The sequence below is a fragment of the Podarcis tiliguerta genome (genome assembly GCF_965153285.1).
Source record: "Podarcis tiliguerta genome assembly, chromosome: Z".
Classification (NCBI taxonomy): Eukaryota; Metazoa; Chordata; class Lepidosauria; order Squamata; family Lacertidae; genus Podarcis; species Podarcis tiliguerta.
Window position 1 is genome coordinate 33,362,817 of NC_139553.1, and position 23,764 is coordinate 33,386,580.

General features: G+C 43.3%; 2 protein-coding genes and 1 long non-coding RNA gene across 5 annotated transcripts in view; 1 reads left to right on the forward strand and 2 right to left on the reverse strand.

Annotated features, from left to right (window-relative positions):
- LOC310669890 (tigger transposable element-derived protein 1-like) overlaps positions 1-23,764 on the reverse strand; it is a 406,885-nt gene that overhangs the window by 304,006 nt on the left and 79,115 nt on the right. The gene's annotated exons all lie outside the window — the stretch shown is intronic.
- PCDH19 (protocadherin 19) overlaps positions 1-23,764 on the forward strand; it is a 140,777-nt gene that overhangs the window by 85,444 nt on the left and 31,569 nt on the right. The window lies entirely within an intron of this gene.
- Positions 11,327-18,352, reverse strand: LOC310669181. 2 transcript variants are annotated; one of them, XR_014507066.1, is made up of 4 exons: positions 18,125-18,352; positions 14,140-14,249; positions 11,642-11,727; positions 11,327-11,490 (listed from the first exon to the last, which is right to left on the reverse strand). It is a non-coding gene; the product is annotated as an uncharacterized lncRNA (long non-coding RNA). The 2 variants fall into 2 exon arrangements; XR_014507067.1 differs by lacking the exons at positions 11,327-11,490; positions 11,642-11,727 and adding an exon at positions 13,125-13,875.

Here is a 23,764-nt window from a genome sequence, read left to right on the forward strand (position 1 = left end):
AGAGCTAATGACAGGCCAAACCAATTAATTATAGCCAGGGCTTTTTTTCAACTGCCCGGAACTCAATTCCAGCACCTCTCAGCTGGGTGCCATTGCCATTGCCATTATAAGAGAACAAGAGAGGTTTTCATGGTAAGTTCTAGTGCCTCTTTTTCTAGAAAAATAGTACTGATTATAGCTTTATTCCCATCCTCCACCATCCACACTAAGCTTAAAGAGGAGGAAGCTGACAGGCAGTGCTGTCCTTAGACTGGGTTGTAAGTAAGAAGGCAGATGAATGGGAGCTACCTGAGAGCAGAGTGAGGTTGGTGGAGCAGTGCCCTCATTTGTCCTCATAGAGCAGCCTCCACTGGTCTGCTTGGAAGAATGTTCCAGTAGTGTTCACTCATGCTTACTCCCAGGGAAGCACAAATAGGTTTTTAACCTTAGGCTCCCTTTCATTTGGCTGTGGAATGCATGACCTCTGGGAAGATGTGACCAGAGAATACATTGGTGTGTGGCTTGTGAGTCTGAGCCCACCTCAAGGACTGCCTCTCCCCTATAAACTGATCCAGACTCTGCAGTCATCCTCTGAGGCCCTTCTTCGTGTGCCTCCTCCACAAGAGGTCAGGAAGGTGGCAACACGAGAATGGGCCTTTTTCTGTGACAGCTCCATGTTTGTTGAATGCTCACCCCAGGGAATTTTCACTGGTGCCTTCATTATACATCTTTAGGTGCAAGGCAAAAATGTTCCTCTTCAACCAGGCCTTTGGCTGATAATAATTATTTTTTATGTGAATTTATTCTGTATTCTTAGCTTGTGAACCACCCTGATGTCTTCAGTTGAAAGTATATATATATATAAAGTTAATGAATTAAATAATAATAATAATAATAATAATAATAATAATAATAATAATAATAATAGATAAATACAGTGGTGCCTCGCAAGACGAAATTAATCCGTTCCGCGAGTCTCTTCATCTAGCGGTTTTTTCGTCTTGCGAAGCAAGCCCATTAGCGGATTAGCGCTATTAGCGCTATTAGCGGTTTAGTGGCTATTAGCGGCTATTAGCGGCTATTAAAGGCTTAAGGGATTAGCTGCTAAAAGGCTATTAGCAGCTTAGCGCCTTAGAAAAAGGGGGTGGGGAGCGAAAAAACCCCTCAAGAATCGCAAGACATTTTCGTCTTGCGAAGCAAGCCCATAGAGAAATTCGTCCTGCGAAGCACCTCTGAAAACGGAAAACCCTTTCGTCTAGCGGGTTTTCCGTCTTGCGAGGCATTCGTCTTGTGGGGCACCACTGTACTGATCATTGAACACAGGAGGATATTTCTCTGAACAACCCTTATGGCTGTGGGCATAGCATGGTAGCTAAATGGCAGCTGGATTAAGTTAGATCCACCACTACTGTTCTTAAGTTTCCATTGTCTCTTAGGAGAACCCTCCTCTCCTGATAATTTCTTCAGCACCCGCCCTGGGAAATATGACAGCCCCACCAAGGAAGAAAAGCTGGCTGTGACCTAGGGAATCAAAGGGCTTCTTTCCCACACCGTCCAAACAGCAGAATGCTCCTTGCCTGAAGGAGAGGAAAGGTGCCTGAAACCTCAATTCCTGGGGTATTTTGGTGACATGACTTCAGTTGACCCTGTAAAACTTTCTAAATGGGAGTCCATGGCCATTACTTTCCAATTTACCACCACCAGCCATGCTTAATGGGCAAGCTGCAAGATCTCATGTAATAATGTATTTTCTGGACAGCCTTCTTATGGGCAGAGATGAGAAAATTAAACATTTATAGATTTGTGCTATGGAAGTTTAAATTCTTTCCAGACCTAGACTGTTTCTGAAATAACTTAGCATTTATTATTCTTCTCTAAGAAAGGAAGGAAAAGTCTTTTAAAAAAAGAAAAGTTGGTGGGAGGGGGAGGGAGCAGGGAGATTGGGTCAGTGCCACCAGACCTCGAGACCCAAGTTGGTTCCTCCTTTTGAGCAAGGTGCGCTCAGAGGGGAAACTTCTCCCTGAGTGGGCTCACCTCCTTGGTATTGTCATTCTTGCCTCTTGGGCTTTTTCTCTAGGTTTAAACTCACCTCGAGGGGAGCGGAGACGGCTGCTTCTTGCTTCTGTTACTTTTTGCAAACTTCCTTTGCTGTTGCAAACTGTGTTGAACAGCAAGGAATTTGCAAACTATCTAGGGAGTTTGCAGAAGGCAACAGAGAAATTAACATTAAAACTATCAAGGATTTGGATGGGCCTTTAATGAGTTTTCAAAAAGGATCACAAATATGACTGCCGATGACCCGCTTCTGACCGAGATATATGAGCTGACTGTAGCTATTGACTGGTAGGAAGGTATTTATTTTCCATGCTCAGAAACACTCTTGTTGTATCTTCTCCTCCTCCTCACCTCCGTCTCCCAACCCTACACCTGATGTTTCATGATTGGTTTCTGCCACTGATACTTTGGTAGTAGTTTTTTTTTAAATGAAGCACTTGTGAGATTATTGTAGAGCTACTGGGTTAGAAACCGGAGTTGCATATCTGGGGAAACCTGTTTTGTATTTTTAAGAGTTTCTTCATGAGCATGGAGCAAGTTGTACTTTTTTTGTGCATACTACTTTTACAAGTGAGACCTGCAATAAAAGGTTGCAGTTCACCACCAGCCACTACCTTCTTCACAGTACTCCATTACACCGAACCTCTCACCTGATTTTCACTCTCTCCCAATCAATCAGCATTTCATGGCGATTGAGCATGCTCAGGTCTCATTGGGCTGTTTTTGAGGTTCCGTTGCTCATATTTCCCCCTCCACTCGAAAGCTGTTTTGTAATTCTGAAAGCCTTTCAGTTCTCTTGAGTCTGTTGCTACCTCCCTGGACATTGGAAATGCATTGCATTTATGTCAATGGAAGCATCGTCTCCTCCAACCTCCAGGTGTTTTGGATTACATTTCCCATCATCCCTGACCATTGTCCCTGATGCCTAGGGCTCAAGGGAGTTGTAATCCATTGCATCTGGAGGACACCAGGCTTGCGGAAGCAGGTTTGATTGTATGGCCATCTGGAACATTGCAGGACAAAGAACCCAAAGAGAACTGTGCGCATTAATTCCACCAATCCAGAAGGGCTTTGGACTTTCCTCCAACATGCCATGAGTTGCTTCCAGAACTAATTCCCTCTGTGCTGTGCCTTTTTGTGCTTGTGAACAAATATTTCATCATGAAGCGAAAGCACCTGTAAATTGAAGCTGCTGACGGGTCTCAAAAGCTTTCCCATAAGAACTGCTACTGCTGCTGTCTCTCAGCTAATATTGCATAGAGGAGGTGCAAAACACTTTAATGTATTCCGTGCAAATATTATGTAAATTACATTTTGGTGTGAATGAGATATGCAAATACGCTGTGCTTCTGCAGACTCTTACAGCTTTCTAACGGGAACCTGGGTGGCAATCCCCATTGCCCTCACCTCCTTTCATCTAACTGCTGCTCTCATGACTCTGAATCCAGAAGATCTGCATAAAGTCATTTTTTATTACCAAGCACAGGTGTGTTCACAATACAGTAGAGTCACATCTTCAGTGGAGGTTAAGTTCCAAGGCCAGCAGGTAAGGCAGAAATTACATGTAGCCAAAATTACATCATTTGCAGCACCTCCCTTGGTCCCTGTGCTGGCAGACAAGGCAGTGGGATGTCCTGTGGGGAGGGCCTTCCCTGTGTCTCTGCTGCCTCCCCTCACTCCTCCACATGCGAGTGTCTAGCAGAAGTGAGGAAGAGGGAGGCAGAAAGAAGAAAAAGACTGGAATGGATTCTAAGAGCCAGCGTGGTGTAGTGGTTAAGAGCGGTAGACTCATAATCTGGGGAACTGGGTTCGCGTCTCCGCTCCTCCACATGCAGCTGCTGGGTGACCTTGGGCCAGTCACACTTCTTTGAAGTCTCTCAGTCCCACTCACCTCACAGAGTGTTTGTTGTGGGGGAGGAAGGGAAAGGAGAATGTTAGCCGCTTTGAGACTCCTTCGGGTAGTGATAAAGCGGGATATCAAATCCAAACTCTTCTTCTTCTTCTTCTTCTACTTCTTCTTCTTCTTCTTCTTCTTCTTCTTCTTCTAAAAGTTGATGGTGGGTTCTTAACTTCTTCCTTTTTTAAAGCTTCAGCATTCCTTATTCCTCACTACTCCTGTTTCGTTTTGCTAAGCTGCATTACATTATTCATTGTTTGCGTTGGTAAAAGGTTGCATTTTGAAGGATGTTGGTGGCTGGTTTATTGGGGTTGAGCGTTTATGGGGCAATGTCATAATGCAGTGTTGGGTTTAAACCCTGTCATCTGCGAACTGGGGGAGAGTGAATTTGAAAAAGAGGCTGTCTTGTTAATATTTTAAGTGCCGAGAGTGATTTCTGTCTACAAAACAGGTGCTGCAGCTGAGCACGTATAGTTGAATTTGCATAAGCTTAAATGTGTGTATGATGCAAGTTGACTGTGGAGTCAGGTGGGCCAGTGTGGGGAATAACATGACTGCTTGGAGCTGGAAAGTTATTAATCTCAGGGATGGAGGGGCGTGTAGTGGCATAAAATGATGGCACCTCAAAAAGGGTTAAAGAGAAATTGGATTGGAATCTGGTGCTGGTGGCAGGGAATTGGCAACCCGCCCCCCCCAGCCCAGGTGTGCCCAATTGTCAGCCTTTGGTTTGTATGCGCCTCCTGAATAATGTTATCAGGCTTCTTACTGCTATAGTAAACATGTTTTCAAGCTGTAAGACACAGAGAGAGAGAGAGCGCTTCCAGCACTTCAATGCTAGAGCTCTCTTTATATGTAATATAATTAATGTCTGTATCTGGATGCAACACAATTATATGCTTGAGTGCACATGCTCCATAAAGGTTAAGTCCATACTATTAAATGGTGCCAATTTTATTACAGAGCTGATCATTTGAAGCTCCTGGACATACTGTCTGGACAGTCAGTGTCCCACAAGATTATATTGAAGTTGGTCATTTCTGCCATGGAGGCACACTTGCTAGAATCTGCTCTCCCACTGCAGTTCTACTTACAGTTTTTCTGCATTTAGAGTAGCTGGTCTTAAGAGTCATAGACACAAATGTAAGACTTCAACATCCATGGTTCAGTGTGAATGAAAGTAATCATGTCCATGAAAAAGTAGTCATGTACATGTTCTTCTCCAGGCAATGGACTCAACTAGATGGGTTTGTAGCAAAAGTAGCATGATTTTAGGTATTTTTTTTTTAAGAGAAGCAGCACACTGTCAAGCAAATCCAAAGCGCCAATAAGGCAATAGCAATTAAGGCAAGGTTCTGGTTTTGATAAGGCAAGTCAACCTGACCAATAAGGCAAAGTCAAGGCAAAGCAGGCAACACCCTGGAAAGCTCCATAGGTAAAGGTAAAGGTACCCCTGCCCGTACGGGCCAGTCTTGACAGACTCTAGGGTTGTGCCCCCATCTCACTCAAAGAGGCCAAGGGCCAGCGCTGTCTGAAGACACTTCCGGGTCACGTGGCCAGCGTGACATCGCTGCCCTCCATACACAGGGCTTATCCACTTGGACAGCAGCCTCTTCAGTTAAAGGAGCCTTCCTTGAATAGACATTGGCTGTGGTGTAGGAAAGACCTTGCTACAATGGTGGCTTCTGGGCTAGAGTTCAGGAGATGCTTCTGAGTCAGCAAGGATACCCCTGGCTGGTTTTGAGTGCAATTCCCTCCTCCCCAATTCCAAATCCATGGCCTTTAACATGATATCAGTTTACATTGCGACCACAATCTGCAGGGGATCGATCCCCCAGCTGCCTCAGATACGCAGTTGGACAGCTTCATTGGTAGTGCCCTTATTTAGGATTAACCAATAGTGTCAAAAGGATGAGAAGGGGAGGGGGAGTCCGATGACCAGCTTTCAAGGTAGGGTTTAGAATCTCCCACTCAAAATGACAGGTCCAGTCAAGCATTTTCCCATTGCGGTAAATTTTGTGACTGGAATTAATGTGCCATTGTCTGTGCCTTAATGGAGCAACTCTCGGCCCTGACCCCAAGCACTTGTGTCTGCCTTTACAGGAAGTCTATGGCTCTTCCCTTTTCTCCTATTGAATTATTGAGGCTTCCCCTCCTCAGTGGAGTCTCTTCCGAGGCAAAGTCTGTCAGTGTGGCATTACAAAGGGGTGGGGGGAGGGTTGGAGTGGGGAAGGGAGGGGCTCAGAAGCATCCTCCTGACTTCTGCCGCTCATCTTATTTTAGCAGTCGGAATTGTGCCCAGTCCTTTTAAACTTTTTGATGGTCTTAATGATTGATTAGAATGATTTCATCAGTTGGAAAGATTGCTTTTAATTGCTCTAATATGCACCCAATTTGGAGTTCATTACCGCACTGAATTGTTTTCCTTCCCTTGCTAATTGATACCAAATGGAACCCACCGGAACCTGCACTAATGTGCTGTTCCTTTGGTGTACCTGCCTACAAGTTAATAATCTGTTTATTTCTGAGGGTGCAGAGCTATCGCTTTGGAATGCACTCAACATATTTATTTACTGGTTCTTTTTGTCAGCTGAACTTTCACGTAGCTGGTTTGTTTGGGAGAAAACAAGGCTCCAGAGAAACCCAGTGCCTTTCTAAGTCTGCTAGGAATTTGCTCTTTAAAATGTGTAATGTAGGATTTAAAGCTCTTTCCAGCTATGCATACTCTGTGCTTTTTGTAAAAAGCAAACAACCCAAATTTCTATGCTAAGGTTACCTGGATTCTGTGCTAAAAAAATTCATATGGGGAAATGGCCATAGCTCACTGACATAAGCAACTGCTTTAAATGCATAGGTTAAATCCCTGGCATTTCCTGGTAGGGAAGCAACTGGGAATGACCCCTGTCCGAAACCCAGGAGAGCCATTGTTATTCAGAGTAGACAGTACTGAGCTAGAGGGACCAATAGTCTGACTTTGTATAAGTCAGCTTCCTATGCACCTTTGTATATATTTTGTTTTGCATAATTTAGTCTGCTCTGCTAGTCATATGGGGAAAGAGTTGGAGAGTACCCCTACAGTACTGAAGTCAGAGGGAATGGGAATTGGGGGGGGGGGGGCTTGTAGAAGGTAGAAGACTCATTCCTATTCAAGGAATGGCAATTGCCAGTCCAGCTGTGGTAGTGATACACAGCTGGGTGCTTTCCAGCACCTAACCCAGAAGGGCAGAGGAGGATGCCCCTGATGGTGTGCTAAAATACTCCTTCCTACCTCTTTCAACACTACTCCCTCATAGGGACTGATCTCCATGCCCCCTGGACGGGAGCATAACTAGGGAGATGGAAAATGGTACAGGAAATGGGTGCAACTTGTTGATGGGGTTCGCATACTTGATGCTAACAAAGCAAGTTTAGGGATAAGGAAAAGACTGAATGCCAATGTCTCTCTGCCTTCTGGAGGCGTGGATAAAACTAGCTAGGGTGGGACCAAGGGAGGGTCACTGGTGTGTGTGTGTGTAAGTAAGTAAGGCACACCATCCTCCACACACATTAAGGATAGGTAAACATCTATTTGGTGGGCTGTAGCAATGCCATTTGAGTACTGAAAGTCAGCTCCTCTCTCTGTGGTCTCTGGGATCTAGGCAGGCTTCAGTGTCCACTCAAATACCGTATTTTTCGCTCTATAAGATGCACCAGACCACAAGGCGCACCTAGTTTTTGGAGGAGGAAAACAAGAAAAAATATATTCTGAATCTCAGTAGCCAGAACAGCAAGAGGGATCGCTGTGCAGTGAAAGCAGCAATCCCTCTTGCTGTTCTGGCTTCTGGGATAGCTGTGCAGCCTGCATTCGCTCCATAAGACGCACACACATTTCGCCTTACTTTTTAGAAGGAAAAAGGTGGGTCTTATAGAGCAAAAAATACGGTACTTGTTTTGGGCGGGCGGGCGGGCGGGGGAGGCCCATGACTTGCAACTACAGGTTGTTGGCTATTTGTAGCCTTTATATGACTGTACCCCACACACCATTGCATGGTGCTAAGAAGCAGCAACCAATTTAACAACAAAAAAAGTAAAGCACTAGTAGAAAGACATATAGAATCAATTTGCCCATTGAACAACTGTAATGGAGGTCTCTAAACCATATTAAAAACCCCTAAGGCTGAATTTCATGCTTTTTACAAAGAATTATGCCAAGCATAAGGCCTGAAACCAGACAGACTTCTTTGTTAAAGCTTCTCTGCCCATAACACAAAGGAAAATTGAATACAAAGTGGGTCATTCCTTAAACGAAAACAGGCATCCTCAAGGGTCTTGGCCCAAACGGTCAATAACTTTTACAAATTTCTCCTTGAGTTAGCTCTTCATCTTTATTGACACTCAGCAAACACAAGGCAAACAACCACACATTGTTGAACGTAGTCATGTCTTCACCCTGTTCAAAGTGTTAAAAGGATTGTTCAGTTGTACATGTTGTAACTGGGAGGGAAACTGCAGTAAAAAACACACCATTTTAATAGCAGGAAACAATTTGGTGTGGTCCAATAGTTCAGTGAGGTTTAATGATGGGTGTATATATATTTGGCATATCCTTTTGCCCACAACTCACACCAAATAACATATTCACCCCTAAAGTTTTTAAATTTGTAAACATCCTGAATGGAATCTGCATGGGCTTGATTATCTGTAGATGTAATTTCAGCAGCTGAATAGGAATTGTCTAAGAAAGTGGTTTTCAACCAGTGTTCCATGCCACCCTGGGGTGGCTTGAATGGTGGTCAGGGGTGCCACGGGCAACACTGGCCTCTGTCCCTCTTTCCTTCGCTCCCTCCTCTGATGCCCTCTTGCCTGCCTCCCAAAGACTTTGTTGCAACATACCTGGCTACAAGCTTCAGAGGCGAATGGTGCTGGTTGCCAGGAACTGAGGTGGCCTCAGAGTAAGCAAGTGGGTGAGGGAGCCCAGCTAGCCTGTCCACCAGCCCTTGCTGTTGGGAATGGACAGACAAGTCCCAGGCCCCTGTGGGGCAGTGTGAGGAGGTACCTCTCTTTGGGGCAGCTCAGAGAACAGGGGTTGCAGCAGTGGCTGCTTGGAGGACTCCCAAGGAGAGGGGAGAGAAGAAGAGGATGAGGGAACACTCCACATGGGAGGATGTTTGAAAAAGGGTGGGAGTCTGCCAGCTCTGCAGATAGGGGCTCCTGCACCCTACTGGGCTCCTGTGCCCCACAGGAATGCCGCAGAAAGAATGTAGTTGGTCAAGGGAGCTGTGGACTCAAAAAGGTTGAAAACCTATGGTCTAAGAGATCATGCTAAGTCTCTTGTTGGCTAGCTAGATATGCATGTGTCTGTGTACTTCAGAATAAATAAATACATTTACGATTCTGAGGAGGGGTGTGTGTGTTCCCCTTGTCTCCACCCTCCAGAGGACACCCATGACATTCATTCAAGCTTATCGTTGTACATAAGGGCTAGAAATCTGTTCCTTTGTTTTTAAAACCGAAGTGAATTATTTATCAAATTTTACTTTAGCTTGCCATACTAGGAATGCCAGCATGACATGGATAGTTCTGTCTCCTCCCCTCCCATGTGTGTGTGGTCTGGCCCTAGGTCAACACAGGTTAGCAGGGCATCATGTTTGTGCCCAAAAATACTTTGGACTTCTTAAGTGATGGTCACTATCATTGTCACCCTACCCTTTGTACAAGGAGCTTGGGGGGTGTATTTGTAAACCACTTGGAGTTTTTTTCTACACTCAAGCAGTATATAAATGTTATGACATAAACATAGGGTTCCCCTCCACACCGTTGAAGTATGTTAGGTTAAGAGTGGGTTCTGGCTCAAGGTCACCCAGTAAGCCCTGCAATTGAGCAGGGATTTGAACTTGGATATGGGTCATTGTTTAGCATGATTTATATGCAGCTTTTCTAGACATGAGTAGGTTAGATGGCCCATTGATTGGCTCTTGCTCCAGCATGTTCTAAAACCTAGAAGTGGCCTGAGATGTGTTGACAGCTTCCATCAGCCTCAGCCAGCACAGACCAATGATCAAGCATGATGGGAGTTGTAGTTCAGGAGCATATGCAGGACTGCAGGTTCCTCACTCCTGGATCAGTTGTTTTCTTTTCAACTACAGCGACAGTGTTTATGTTTACATTACAAACTGGTTTAAGCACAAATCTTATAAGGCCTCACAAATGGAAAGGCACAGAATTTACTTTGCACAAAGCATACTGGTCAGTATAGGTCTCGTTCCCAACCTCTCTCAGCAGTGGGAGAAGCTGTCTGTGCGGAATAGCTTCTGACATTGCAAAGCTGCACGGCGCCTTGCTCCATAAACGATGGCATGGACCAGATGCTCATAGCATAATTGAAAATTCCATTTTATCAGAATAGCATTTGCTGTCAGAAAGTTTTATCTTTACTTTAACAAAGAGGTTGATTAGATCCCTCAGGGCCCGAATTAGCATCTTTGAGGCTGGATACCCTCTTTTGCAATTCATGGAGTTATTTCTCCTTTGGTTTTGCTCACACTGAGTGCTTTTAAAAAAATAGACAGAAGACAACACATGTCTCTGCCCTCTTGCAAACCTGTCGGTTCCCAAAGTTTAGCTACTTCATTTCAGCCCAGTGGAGAGGGGGAGAGGGATTATTTTATTTCTTCTGCTGCCTTTTTCATGTTCTGCCTTGGAGACTAGAAACTCAATTTGGTTGGGAAATGCGTGTTTTAATGTGGTGTGTGTGCGTGTGTGTGTGTGTGAATTTGAATGAGCTTGCTACATGTTTCGCTGTGTCTAAATTTTCTCCTAGAAGTAGATAGAGTTGCAAACTAAGTTACTAAGCCTGAGGTTTGTGGCATGGGGACTTATGAAACCACAGGGCTACAAACTGTTAGGGAAAAAATAAAAATCTGATACTTAGGCAAAGCCCAGGGATATGGTCCAGTGGCCTGGGGATTTAACAGTGTTTTAACAGTCAATCCTTATTCCAATGAAGTCTGGGAACGGTAGCTCACTGAGGTGAATAGGGGTCTCCAAACTACACCCAGCAACCTTTACAAACCGCAGTTCCCAGTAGTCTGTGCAGAAAGCCACAACTGTCCAAAGAGGTATAACAATGCTTCATACAGTTCAGGTGCCATTGGGGACATCCTGTGTTGTTGTTTTTTTAAGCAAAAACTTAACACTCATTGGAGGGTGATGATGGTGAGGAAAGAGAGAGAGAGAGAGATTAAAATTATGAATGTAGAAACATATTGTAATCCATTTGGTTTAAGGGCGCACTAGTAAACAGGCTTGTAATCTCCTTTGTTTGCACATCAAGGTTTATTAAATATCACAGACATTTGAAAGTCTTTCTCTAATTTGCTTACCTCCCCCGCCCCACCGCCCAACCCCACACCTTGTCACATGAAATAATATAATGTTGGAATGTGTCTTTCAGTGGAGTTAATGAATCCAAGGTCACAGGAGTTAGATAGAGATTGCAGCTATAATTGTGTCTCTATGCAACTGCAGGAAATGGCATCCCAGATGGGAGTGTGCTGCTGATTTCCCCTCTGCTTAAAGGCCACCTGGAAAGGAAAATGAAGGTTGAGCATGTGGCCTTTCTGGCTGAGACCTGGAAGGTGTTTTCAGTTTTAATATATGGGTTTTTTTTTCCTGCTTTTTGATTTTTTTTTCTCTAAAAAAGAAAATAATAAAAAAAATTGCCTTGATGCTCACCCTTTGTGCTTTTTTCTGCTAGCTCTCTTGGCAACTGGAAAAATACGAATCAGTCTTTGAAAGTGCAGGTATTGAGTGAAAAGCAGCTAATTAACAGAAAGACAAAGCGGGTTTTGTTTAAAATCTCATGTTTTCTTTTATGTTCTTGTTTTCGCCAACAACTACATAGCACCACCATCATCTAAACAGTGATTATTGGAGGGGGCAAGCTACACATTTCACATAGATTTGTGTATCAAAGCTCCATCTTTCCTTTTTAAATGGGGATAAACACAAATCGGGAACCCCTTGGAGCAGGGAGGAAGTACAGAGTGTATTTTGTGATTTTGAGGGGGAGTGGATAAAGCAGATACCATAAAGGGTTAAGCACCCTCTTCCTTCAAAATTAAAGCTACACATTGATGTAGCTTACATGTATAACATGTAATTTGGCATCATGTCTCCAGGTTCTTTAAGATCTCTTTATGTCCCATGTGTAGAATTGATTTGGGGCCTGCAAAGAAATAAAAAAACCCCCAGTTATTCTGTGGGCTATTAAGAGAAAGGGGGTTTACATCTTAGCAGAGGACAAGAATAATGAATAAGCCTTGGAGTTTGGTGAGGTTCTTTGCCAAAGAACATTTAATCCTTGAAAAATGCAATTTCCTGCCACACAGGCAGCATCTCCCATTTTTAGATGAGACTGAAATACTCCAGAATTTGAACATTTAAGTGCCTGTGAGACTGAGAGCCAGTTCTCAAATATTTATTTTTTTTCCAAAGCATTTTTTCAATTTTGCAAAGGAACCAGAAGAGTTGTTATTACGGGTGTATGGTTCAGCAATAAAACTGCTAGCACCTTTGCAAAGCTAAGCGGGATCCAGGATGGTTTCAAATTGGATGGGGGACCATATGGGGTGCTTCCTGCATTTCAGGGGCTGGACTAGGTGACCCAAATGGTCCCTTCCACTCTACAGTTCTTTGATTCTAAGTGCAAGGTGAAACTAACAAGAAATCCTAAGGCAGTTCAATTTCACCCCTGCTAAAGACTTCACTCTGCAGAAACTGAGCTTATCACTCTATCTACACTCCTGAACTTTGCCACCAAAAGCAACTCATCCTGCCCTCTTTAAATTCCATCTCTGGCTGTCCACTTGAAAGATGAGATGCTATGAAACCATTCTGTGAATGCACCCTGTTACCCAAAAGAAAGATGTCTTGGTGCATCCAAGCTTTAAGAAATCTGTTGGCTTCCACTAGCCATACATTAAAAATACACCTAAAGCACATTTTGTCCCCCAGAGAATCCTGGGAGCTAAACTTCCTAGCAACCTTAAAAACTACAGTCCCCAGTATTCTTTTTTTTTGGGGGGGGGGTGCTTTAAATGCATGATGTGTACTCAGCCAGGTAATGCAGCTTGTCAGGGCAGATATCTTGGGGCAGATATCTGAGACTCTGCTCAGCAGAATGAAGTGATGGAGATGGTGAATATAGCAGGGTAGGCTTAAACACATGTTGAAGTCATTGAATTAATATATACTAACACTCTAAAGAAGACACCCCCCCTTAAGACCTTTAAGTCCATAATATAAAATTACCTAATAGCACTACAGAGGGGAGGCCTCTTGTGTTGATTCGTGTTCCCAGGATTGGGCCCAGTAAGTTGTTACTTCTTGAGGAAGGAACTTAACTTCTTTCCCTCTTTCATTTGCAGTTTTGAGTCCCACAAAGAGTTAAAGCCATCCATTTCATATTTAGCAGTAGGGTAGGTGTATGAATAAAAAGGAACCTTCTGCTAACACAGCAAGCGAGCAGTTCCTGATCTGAAACTGTAATCAGTCTACATAGCTAATGAGTCTGAAAACAGACTGAACCGCCAGAGTTGGCACTAGGAAGCGTGCATTATAAACTAACAGTCTCTTGTTAACCTTTTGGTGTTTCCTTCATGACACTAATTAGAGCCAAAATAAAACTACAGTATATAGATCTCTAAGCTTGAAATAGCAATGGTATTTTTTATTTTTTTACAAAAATGGACCAACTCCCTAGACCACCTTTGCATGGCACATTTACCTTTTAATTCTGGTCTTGAATGTCCACGTTCCTCTTCAGCAGAGGCGCAGATGATTAATGCTGCAATGGAACTGTGCTTAAAATGGCAGAAAAAAAGATACCTAACCTGAATGTAATTTATTGGCATTTCCGCTTTTGAGAAAGGCATAGAGCATGGCTTAAAAGTGTTGCATTTGCAGAGCTGTTAAAAATAACAATAATAATAATAATATTTCCAATTAAAATGGTTTGAATAACTTAATAACAGGATGACTTGGATAACCCAAGCTGCACAATTTGGAATGAGAATCTGAAATCAGAAAATTGTACAAGGCTGTTGATTATGCTACTAAATAGGAAAATGTGTATTTGCCATAGCAACCTGCATCAGTCTTGCTGCTTCCCTTAAATCCAGGACACTTTTATTAAAGAAACATTATAAACACTGGACCATCTCCAGAAATACCTGTATGTGTGTGAAGGAAGAGGCAGTGGGGGGTGGGACACACGTTGATACTGATCAAAGAGTTGCTTAAAAGAACATTGAAGACAATGGGGGGGTGTTCTTCTGCATCTCTGCATAAAATAATGAGATTCTACATAAGATGGAGTGGGGATTGATTGGCAAATATATTTGTAAAGCCCCAAATGGCTTAGGACCAGTATACCCTGGGAATTGCTTCCTTCTATACCATCCTGTCTGCTCCGTAAGATCAAAAGAGTCCCTTATTTGTGTTTTGTACAAGTGAAGTGTTATTGTGCAAGAGCATAAGCAAGTTGCTGGTAATTTACTTGCACAATCTGATGCCAATTTGTTTCTGCTAGTGCGACTGTTGCACAACAGTGAATCTCACCAGTCCACACCAGCTCAACAGCTAGGAGACAGACAACCCTGGAAGCGTGCATACCACTATTGCATAAAAACATCAAGGCCATTTTCAACCACCATACATGTATACAGTACAATTAAAAAAACACACACATGAAAATTTGAAATCGGAGATCATCAACCAGCTATTACAGAAAGATGTTTTCATAATTGTCTGCATAAGCTTAGCATCAGCTTAGCAACACAGAAAAGTTTTCAGCAGATGTTTAAAGGTTGAAACAGAAGGTGCCTGCTGAACCTCTATTGGCAGATCATTCTGCAGCATTGAGACGATTAAACTAAAGGCTCAGTTTTTTGTTGTTCCCTGATGAGCCTCACCAACTCGGGGCTACCGGTGACACTCCTGCAGATGATCTCAGTGATGGGAGTTCAGGTGATCGAGCTATAAGAATTCAGGTAGCCCATCAGGCACTGTAGGTCTAAATTGTCCAGGGCTTTGTAAATTAATGCAAGGACCTTGAACATGGCTCAGTAGTAGATGGGCAGGCAGTAAGGATGTTCTAACAGTGATATTGAATGTTGGTGGTAGCAGTCTGGCTGCCTCATTCTGCACCAGCTGGCACTTCTGGATCAGGCCCAAGGGCAGCCGCGCATAGAGTACATTGCAGCAATCCAGCCTCAGGGTTATCAATGCATGGACTCCAGTGGCCAGCTGTAAACATGTTTAACTCCATTTTTTCCCTTGCAGCAGTGGTTGCAATGATTGGCCCATAGCCACTCAGTAGCCAAGCAAGACTGAATCTTGGTTTCTGCAGTTGAAGTATAACACTCTAGTTATCACAGTACACTAGCTCTTGCTATCATTGCTTCCTTTGCAAGTTCCCACTTTCAACTCTACAATTCTATAAGTATATGATTTTCTGACTCACAAATGCCTCTCTCAGAGGGAGCACCTCCACCCACCATCCTCTTTCCAACAGTGTCCAGGCAGATGTTGCTAGGAAGCCCTCTAGCAACTGATATGCTGTTTCACATTGCCTCTGAACTTGGAACCATTGTTCCTTCTTAAAGCTAACTCAGCTAGTAAATGCCAATAGCTACGTAGCCAAAATAAACCCACTGAGAAACAACAGGAATATATCATTTTGGGTGAAAGCCTGAGGTTTGACAAAATCTCTCTCTCTCTCTCTCTCTTAAAAACTGAAGGGGCATTTCCTTCTGCAAGCCCAATGAGAACGGAACATGCATGATAGTCAAGCAGTGCTGAAGGTTGGGAAAGAAAACCAGACCAGGGGAGGAGGAAAGAGGATTGAATGCCTTGCCTAGGCTGTCTGAAATCCTGAACAGGAACTTTGTTGTTAGGAAGGAACACACAATGCAACAGCTTGTTGCAGGCCCTACATGTGATGGCTAACAGCCATTAACACACCTCCCCTCCATAACTTGTCCAATCCCCCTTTAAAACCATATATTTTTAGCTTTATGCATCTTATGCTGTGAACATCTGGTTATAGAAGATCTGGTTATAGAAGAAACAAAGGTCAACATAGCTTTTGCCTATGGTTTTCTGCCACTGCAGTCTTTGCTGTTTTGCTTGTACCATTGTAGAGCCGCATAGTTTTTTGGTTTTTTTTTTAAAGATATGTTTTTATTGTTGATTTAAATTTATGAAAGCCCCCTCAGATAGTGGGAGCAATGGAATGAAAAATGTTTTTAGTAAATAATAGTGTACTTTTTGGGGCTCTTAGTCCAACAGATGCACAACTTGAAATGCAGCCTTCACTAGCCTGGTGCCTTCCAGATGCTTTGGACTATAAAGCCCATCAGCCACTGCTTGCTTAGTGCTGATGGGAATTGTAATTCAGAACATCTGGAAGACACCAGTTTGATGAAGGCTGTATAGCTGAATATATAATTGAATATGTGCAGCTTGTTTTCAAAGCTATTGTTGAGCTCAAATATTTCTCCTTTCAGGATAGACACATATGTTGAGCCTCCAAAACCTGTGTTTGCCTCATAATGCCAATGTAGGGGATCAGGGGTGAAGTCATTGAGGGTTATGATGTCGGGGTCCTATACTCTTTACTTTTTGAGGAGCAGGGTTCCAGCAGGTTCCCCGTGTAATAGTCCTACAAACCCAGATCCCCCAAAAGTTGTGATTTGCACTGGCTTGTGTCTTGTCTTAGCAAACTTCTGGTGTTAATTGCCCTCTAAGTGGCTAAAGATTGAGCCTAATAGGCCATTATCTACAGCACCAAATATTTTCCCTTCAGGCAGTTTGGCAATTTTGCACCCGAATGTCTGTTGTTAAGGTCATTGCTTCTGCTTATTCCTTCCCTTCTTCCCCTATTCTCTGGAGAAACACTTGAAACAAGCTTCATTTGAAGGCAAATAGCTATTACTTTGGTAAGGGCCATGATATCTCGAAACTTCATTTCATTTCTGCCTCTACCCTGTAACTTAACACTCCCCCACCCCCCACTTGTGGGTTGAATTATTGAAACTTTTGAAAGCTGCTTTACTTCGCAAAACAAAAACAAAACCACCATTTTGCTCTGAGTGTGTGATTTGCTTTCTGTGAGCTGTAATTTATTCACAGCAACAGCAACGAAACCTTCTGCTGTCTCTATCATTTGTCTTCTTACAGGACCTCAAAAAACCCCACACACCTCATCCTGCATTCATTGCTCAACCAAACCACAAACAAAGATACGGAAAGCTCATTTTTATTGTACAAGCTTAGTAGGGCGTGCTTGGGGGGTGGTATGGTATGACAACCATGAAGGCATCCTGCCTGTAACCTCATTGAAATATGTGCACCAACAGGTTGAAAAGGCTTAAGCAGACCTTTCTGTCCACCTCTTCTCCCCTTGAAATGACCCCTTCTGCCCATGCGTTCAGCAAACCCATGTGCATCAGGATGATGTAATTCTGCCTTGATGGAAAGGACAGAGTTTGAATCCTGTTCCCACTGGCTAGCTGCCTCTAAGTTCATTGAAATATGTGCATTGGTGATGGCTGGAGAACTGTTTAATTATCTGTTTCTGCTTTGCTTGCTTCTGACCTTTGTGAAAATAAAGGAAATGAATGATGCAGCCCAGCACTAATAGAATGGAAGGGTTGCTCGTTCACCTCTCTGCTCCCACCAATTAGTCATTTAAATGCAGAACTAGCAGCCACAGCTCCCGAAGTTCCTAACGGGAAAGTGATGGCTTTCACAGTTCACATTAGCTGCCATTGGGTCAGCAAGTCACAACACTAAATGAAGCCGCATCGGGGACATTTCTGGTTTAGAAGGAAAGTGTTTGTGAGGGGCGGGAGAGAGATTTACTACATTTGTATACCACTTTTCTGATGATGATCACATTTATCACCCACCCTTCAGCACGTACCAGGGCAGGTTACAACAATCAAAAATTCAGTATTGAAAAAACAAATAAAGCAATTTACACCACAGGGATAGGGTGGGTCCTGAAAACACACATTTCAGGCGTCAAAAGGCCAGGTCAAAGAGCTGCATTCAAGCTGGCTCAACTTTTTTTTAAAAAGCTACCAATCTAATCAACATGATACAAGAGGAGAAATGGACAGCGAGTGAAGAAAACATGTCAAATTCACTTACCAGGAGATCATTCTGGGAGGGGAAGAGAGGAGATCAAGCATAGTTGTTCCCAGCCAGGCCCATGGAGGAGCTGTTGCTGTTTCACATCTCCCTCAGATGTAGCCAAGTGGAAAGACCAGGCTAATTGTCTTGCTGTCTCACCTCATTGTCTGAAATTTCTAGACTAGGTCAGCCTGCACAACGCATCTCACATCAAGCCAACAAAGCTCACCTCTCTCATATGTTGACCTACAAGAGGTTGCATGTACTGCCAGGAACTGGAACAACTAGGAAGGGTGTCCAGTAACTGGCAGGCCACAATGTGTGGTTTGTGGGTTGGGCTTCATCTTAGTGCTTGATAAGTGTTGTTGTTTAGTCGTTTAGTCGTGTCCGACTCTTCATGACCCCATGGACCAGAGCATGCCAGACATGCATGCTCTGGTCCATGGACAAAGAAAACAGGCTTGATAAGTACTAGAGCCTATAAAAACATTTGATTATGCCAGGTAAACCTATAGGTTTGTCTCCATTGGCCCAAGACCCAGAGTGCAGCCAATACAAGCCACTCAGCCATTATTCAGTGGGTGAGCAAATATTCTGTGCATGCATCAGGTGCATGGCCAAGGCGTTGGGTTCACTTCCTAGCATTTCCACTAGAATCCCTCAGGAAAATGCAGCATTCAAAGTGGTTTTGAATTAAAAGGTCTAGGAGATTTTTTTTTAAAAAAAATTTAAGCCTCCAAGTTCTATCCAGCAGTGTCCCTCTGATAGTGGAATTTATTCCTTTTTTCCACAGATGCTTCCACCTGTGTGACAGGGAAACTGTTGACCATGGGCAGAGTCAACTAATTCTAATTTTGTCCCCCATCCTCCTCCCTGTTCTACAAAGGCAAAATGCGAGACTAAGCAGGAAGACATTGACAGCCAATGTCACCCTTGGACTGGTTGTAAGTTAGAGGGCAGGCCTAGGTTGGTGTGACAGTGCCCCAGCAGGCTTTTCTCCACTGTTTCTTGGGCTCCTTGCTTCTTCATTTACCATTGCTTTCCTTGGGAAATGAGCACACTCCTTTTCCCAAAACTCACACCAAGCCACATGCTTAACCTAGAAGCTCCTGCTACTTGTGTCAATTGAATTTTGTTTGCTGTGCTGCTCAGTCTCTCCACCTTTCTAATCTTGCCATTAGCATGTGTAGCCATGTTGGAAATGGAGCTTGCATCAAACTCATTTTATGTACAAGGGAAATGAAAGCAATCTTGGAGCTCATGCTTCTGATGCTAAATGTGGTTGATTCCCCTTGTCTCCCTCCCTTGAAGTAAATGAATTATTCTTCATCAGCCCCATGGAAATTGCACCTTCAGAGTCCATACTGGTTCCCAGTCAGCATGCCACTGGACTGTGTTGCAGCCGAAAGCTGTACTTAGTCCTTCCCTGTGATCCAGTAGAAATGTTGTGTCGCCATCCATCTTCCACCTGAGCCCTCTCCGTTTTAGGGAATGTATTCATTCATGTAAGTTTTTCCAAAACTCGCAGCACCTGGGGACCTTTTGTTAGCTAGAAACATACAATTATCATGAACAGTTTTCACCGTCCAAGGTCGTAAAAAACAACCTCTGCTTCTTGCCTCTTAAACATTTCACATTGGCTATTCGGAAGACCAGGATTGTCTAATAACCCCCAAAAAGTTGCTAACTTGCTTTTTTAAAACTAGCCTGCTAGGTGCTGGCAGAGAATGGGTGGGGGGCTTTCTGCATTTCTGTGCTGGGTAGAAGAGGTGACTGCCCTTCTCTGGCAGCTCAGTTGTTGTCTATGCTGAGTGCAGAAGAGGAGAGAACAGTCCCTCCCTTGCCTACTCAGTCACTTGCATGGGATTCGAAGCACTCCTTTGCATGCAGTTCTTTGTTGCCTGTGGCTGCCAGGCTAGTACTTAAATGCAAGGGTAGTAGACTCCTTCTCCTGCAGTGTTGGAAAATGTGTCCAAAGTCCTCCTTCCTTCTCTTGTGCCCCTCAGGCTACTAAACTCTGTATCTGGCAAATCATGGGGAGAAAAAACACTTGGGGTGTTCAACATTCAACATATTTCTAAAACCCTTGACATACCCCAAAGAAACCTGGGAACTGCAGTTTCCCCCTCATAGAGCTACGATTCCCAGCACTCTTAAACTACAATTCCCAGGATTCTTTTGGGGGAAGCCATGTGCTTTAAATGTGCATTGGATGTGTTTTAAATGTATGGTGTGAATATGCTCCCCTTCTGTTGAAAATGCCCACTGCTACTGTCTCCAGCCTAGGGAAGGAGATTGCTGCAGAAGCCTTTGGTGTTTCGGTGAGCACAGTTTAGTTTTTACATAGTCCTGCTTTTCAGATACCTTGAAAATTGGGAGCCTATTCCACAGCTTTCTGGAATGTATGAAATAATTGCATGCAATTTTCTACTGTTTTCAGTTCAGCAGATCTCCTTTTCTTTGTGTGAACCTTGAGGCTCATTTACAGTATTGGCTTTCCATATCTGTTGTGGCAGCAGGTGAGGGATATCTGGGGCCTGCAGATGGGTGCAGTACATCTTCTTTTCAAGATATGCACACCTGTTGATTCAGAATAAGAATGTAAAAGAGTAATGTTGGATCAGATCAAAAAATTATCTAGATATGGGATCCTCAATGTGGCACCTCAGAAACCATCTTTGGTGCCCATCAAGGTCCCCTGCCCCTCCTAATATTTTTAAAATGAGGTGGTTTTGTGGTCGTAGTTGCTGGGGGGGGGGCAGGGTATCAGGTTTATAAGGAGTTGCCTGCTTTATATGTCTGTGTTTTATTTGTTTTGGGGTGTTTGTAGTTGGTTAGCCTGTTGTTTTGGGAGAATCCTAGACAGGTTCTGAGCATTGCCTGTTGCTTTTCTGTGAAATGGATATTTTATAGTGCTTATGGCAGTTTCTTAAATTTTCTTGGAGTTTCTTAGATGTGTCCCTGGGTCCAGAAATGTTGGGGACCCCCTGATCTTAGACCATTGCAGTGTGTCTTGCAGTTGCAAAACATACACATTTATCTCCCCCCCCCATTTAATATTTTGTAGATTTTGTTAAAACAAAGTGTGAACATAAAAAAAGAATAAAAAATGTAAGCCATAAAGTGTCACTGCTTGGAAGGCTAAAAGAATTCCAAAGGGCTCCAAAGGGATAGTAAAGTATTGACTCGTACAAAGATCCCCTTTACAAATAATAAAGATTTATAAAAATAAAAAATATTTCCCCCCTCTGAGTTCCATCACCATTGAGAATAAAAGTTCTATAAAGTCTTAGATGAGCCAGATGTTTGCATATACTGGTTACTCTGAGTAGCCATGTGCTTCATTATTTGCATATAAGAAGTAAAACCATGCCACAAAACAAAAAACACTAAAAAACCCACCGTCATTTGAGCTCTGCCCTTTACATACTTTTAGTTTATGAGATATCTTTAAAGATATCTTTTGGGTATTTTGTGGTGCCTTGGGGACCATGACAGTTTCCTAGATGCACAGTGTTGGAGAAAAGCAAACACATTTTCTTCTCTTGAATTTATAGTTGATGCATGTGTTACTTTAAACTCCAAGAGGGCACTAGTGATCCAGCTACTCCCTGCTTGTAGTCTCTCTCTCTAAATTAATTCCACCCCTAAAAAGCTGGGCCATTTTGGTTTATTTTTCTTTCCTAATGTTGAGCCAAGATGTCAGTCATTTTCTCTCTCTCCTTTCCACTCATTCTATAAATAGTTTCTGCATTAATAAAGCCTTTGAACTCCAGAAACTGTAAATGATTGCTTCAGTCTAATTCACCCAAGCTGCAAGGACTGCTAATACAACGTCCTCAGCAATATTCCTTTTCCTCATGAGTAAGTTATAAATGCATGTGAGAGCCATCTGAGATTACTAATATGAAGGCTTTTGCATAGCGCTGATACATTAGGGTGTGGAACTATGTAACTCTGTGAATGATGAGTGCTGGGATTGGCAGCATGTCTCAGTATCCTTGCCTGAAATTGTTCATAAACGTCCCTAGATTAAATATTGTGACTCAAATGTGCTTTTCCTCTCTGAGCACATAAAGGAAGGCTCTTTGTGAAGCACACATTCAAAAAACATTTAGTAATATCACTAGGAATTAGCTTTTTCCTACATCACCCCTTTGCAATGGATGAGGACTTGTAAACACCACATAAAATAAAACGACCAGTCCCTCTCATTTTTCCAGCCTTTCCCTTTTGCCCTTCCTCTCATGGCAGCATGGAAATCAGCCTTGCCTATGTGCCTTGCAGCTCCCCCTGCCCTTGGCAAGCAATCAGGAGAACCATTGACAAAAGCTTTTTCCACTGGGAGAACCCCTCTTCTCTTTTGTAGCTTCATGGGCATCATTCAGCTGGTGCTCTGTCAACTTCTGACTGTTCTAATTGCTTAATTATCTGTGCTGATGGAGTCGTCAAGCTTGTTAAAACTTTGCCCCTTGGAATATTGTGGGGGATATACAGTTCTGTCTCTGGGAAACTGGTGCTGCTATAACAGCTTCAACAGCAATAGATTGAGAGGGTGGCTTCCATCTATATGTGGCTTCGTGTTTCTTCATTTTGGGTGTGCATCTGCATTCTCAGACCTCACAACATTGAAATGTTGACCTCCTTATTTTATTCATAGGAAGCTGTCTTATATTGAGTTGGATCATTAGGCCATCTATTTTATTATTGCCAGCAGCTGCTCTCCGGGGTTTCAGGCAGGGAGCATTCCCAGCCCCACCTGAAGATACCTGGCATTGAACCTGGGATCTTGTGCATGCAAAGCAGATAGCAGATGCTTTGCCACTGAGCTGTTTACCCCTGCAGCCTTCATTGCAGCTTTTGTAAGATAATATTCTTAGTTACCTGGCTTTCTTTTAATTATCTTCTTTTGCATTGCTATTACTTCTTTCTCCTGAATTTTGCTCCCTTTTGAAAGCCACGTCTTCCCCAACTCTCTTGCACCACCACAGCCCTGCTTATTTCCTTTACCAGATGACGCGCAAAATATCAGTGCATTACCATCCTGATTCCAGCTTGCCATCCTCTTCTGCCTTCTTCCCCTTGTGCCTCATCCAATTTAATTAATTATACTTAGCATTAGATGCAGCTTGTCAAAGTTTGAGCACCCCCCTCCCCAGCCCCCTTCTGAAGTTTAATGTTTTTTTAATTCTATTGCCTGCTGCATGGCTAAGTGTTTTCTAAATGACTAGACTGCATAGTGACAAGAGGCGGGGGTTGCATCTGTGCACCAGACATGGAGGAGGCGTCAGGAAGACTCCCCATGGAGATGGTTCGGCAGGATTTCTATAGGGCCATGTTTGCCCTTTCAGAAGAGGAAAGTTACTCTCAAAGTTCAAATGGAGACTCTAGTTGGTGTTGTATATGGAGGAACTAGAATCAAACTTTAAATATTCACCAGCTCCAACCAGGCTCCTTTCTGGGACTGAATTCCTGCTGTTCCCAGAATGTGAGAGTTTCATCACTCCCTAGCATTAAAAACCCTGTTGATTCCTTGTGGGGAGATCAGGGAGGCTTATTGCAAACTCAGATAGAACAGCTCTCTGCCCCACCCTGCATTCCATTTAAATGAGTGTATTTTAAAAGTTCCAAAGCTGCTTCTATTATGGAAGCCCTCCT